The sequence below is a fragment of the Triticum dicoccoides genome, chromosome 2A, assembly GCF_002162155.2.
Source record: "Triticum dicoccoides isolate Atlit2015 ecotype Zavitan chromosome 2A, WEW_v2.0, whole genome shotgun sequence".
NCBI lineage: Eukaryota > Viridiplantae > Streptophyta > Magnoliopsida > Poales > Poaceae > Triticum > Triticum dicoccoides.
The window spans coordinates 192,827,754-192,829,926 of NC_041382.1; positions in this window are offsets into that span (position 1 = coordinate 192,827,754).

The following is a 2,173-nucleotide window of genomic DNA, read 5'->3' on the forward strand; positions in this document are numbered from 1 at the left end:
AGGCCAAAGAAGCCTAAATAAAAAAAGGGGGCCAAAGAAGCCCGCAAAAAAGAAAAAAAAAAGAAATAGAAAAGGGGGCAATGTTACTATCCTTTTACCACACTTGTGCTTCAAAGTAGCACCATGTTCTTCATATAGAGAGTCTCTTGAGTTATCGCTTTCATATACTAGTGGGAATTTTCATTACAGAACTTGGCTTGTATATTCCAACGATGGGCTTCCTCAAATGCCCTAGGTCTTCATGAGCAAGCAAGTTGGATGCACACCCACTTAGTTTTAGTTTGAGCTTTCATATACTTATAGCTCTAGTGCATCCGTTGCATGGCAATCCCTATTCCTCACATTGACAACAATTGATGGGCATCTCCATAGCCCATTGATTAACTGCGTCGATGTGAGACTTTCTCCCTTTTTGTCTTCTCCACACAACATCCACCATCATATTCTATTCCACCTAGAGTGCTATGTCCATGGCTCACGCTCATGTATTGCGTGAGGGTTGAAAAGGCTGAAGCGCGTTAAAAAGTATGAACCAATTGCTTGGCTTCTCATCGGGGTTGTACATGATTTGAATATTTTGTGTGGTGAAGATGGAGCATAGCCAGACTATATGATTTTGCAGGCATAACTTTCTTTGGCCTTTTTATTTTGAAAACACATGATTGCTTTATTAGTAGGCTTGAAGTATTATTGTTTTTATGTCAAATGATAGACTATTGCTTTGAATAACTCGTATCTTAATATTCATGCCATGATTAGATATGTGATCAAGATTATGCTAGGTAGCATTCCACATCAAAAATTATCTTTTTTTTCATTTACCTACTCGAGGACGAGCAGGAATTAAGCTTGGGGATGTTGATACGTCTCCGTCGTATCTATAATTTTTTATTGTTCCATGCCAATATTCTACAACTTTCATATACTTTTGGCAACTTTTTATACTATTTTTGGGACTAACATATTGATCCAATGCCAGTTTGTTGCATGTTTTTTGTTTCGCAGAATATCCATATCAAACGGAGTCCAAACGGGATAAAAACTGACGGGGATTTTTTTGGAATATATATGATTTTTGGGAAGAAAAATCCACGCGAGACGGTGCCCGAGGGAGGCACGAGGCAGGGGGGCGCGCCCCACCCCCCTGGGCGCGCCCCTGACCCTCGTGGCCACCTCGTAAGGCGGTTGATGCCCTTCTTTCGCCACAAGAAAGCTAATTTCTGGATAGAGATCGTGTTAAAATTTCAGCCCAATCGGAGTTACGGATCTCCGGGAATATAAGAAACGGTGAAAGGGCAGAATCTGAGAACGCAGAAACATAGAGAGACGGAGAGACAGATCCAATCTCGGAGGGGCTCTCTCCCCTCCCAAGCCATGGAGGCCATGGACCAGAGGGGAAACCCTTCTCCCATCTAGGGAGAAGGTCAAGGAATAATAAGGAGGAGGGGGCTCTCTCCTCCTCACTTCCGGTGGCACCGGAGTGCCACCGGGGGCCATCATCATCACTGCAATCTTCACCAACAACTTCACCGCCATCATCACCAACTCTTCCCCCCTCTATGCAGTGGTGTAACCCCTCTTTTACCCGCTGTAGTCTCTACTTAAACATGGTGCTCAACGCTATATATTATTTCCCAATGATGTATGGCTATCCTATGATGTTTGAGTAGATATGTTTTGTCCTATGGGTTAATTGATGATCGTGATTGGTTTGAGTTGCATGTTTTATTATTGGTCCTATCCTATGGTGCTCTCTGTGTCGCGCAAGCATGAGGGATTCCTGCTGTAGGGTTTGCGATATGTTCATGATTTGCTTATGGTGGGTGGCGTGAGTGACAGAAGCACAAACCCGAGTAAGTAGGTTGTTTGCGTATGGGATAAAGGGGACTTGATACTTTAATGCTATGGTTGGGTTTTACCTTAATGATCTTTAGTAGTTGCGGATGCTTTCTAGAGTTCCAATCATAAGTGCATATGATCCAAGTAGAGAAAGTATGTTAGCTTATGCCTCTCCCTCAAATAAAATTGCAATAATGATTACCGGTCTAGTTATTGATTGCCTAGGGACAAATAACTTTCTCGTAACAAAAAGCTCTTTACTAAAACTAACTTAGTTGTGTCTTTATCTAAACAACCCCTATTTATTTATGTAATATTTTTTATCTTGCAAACC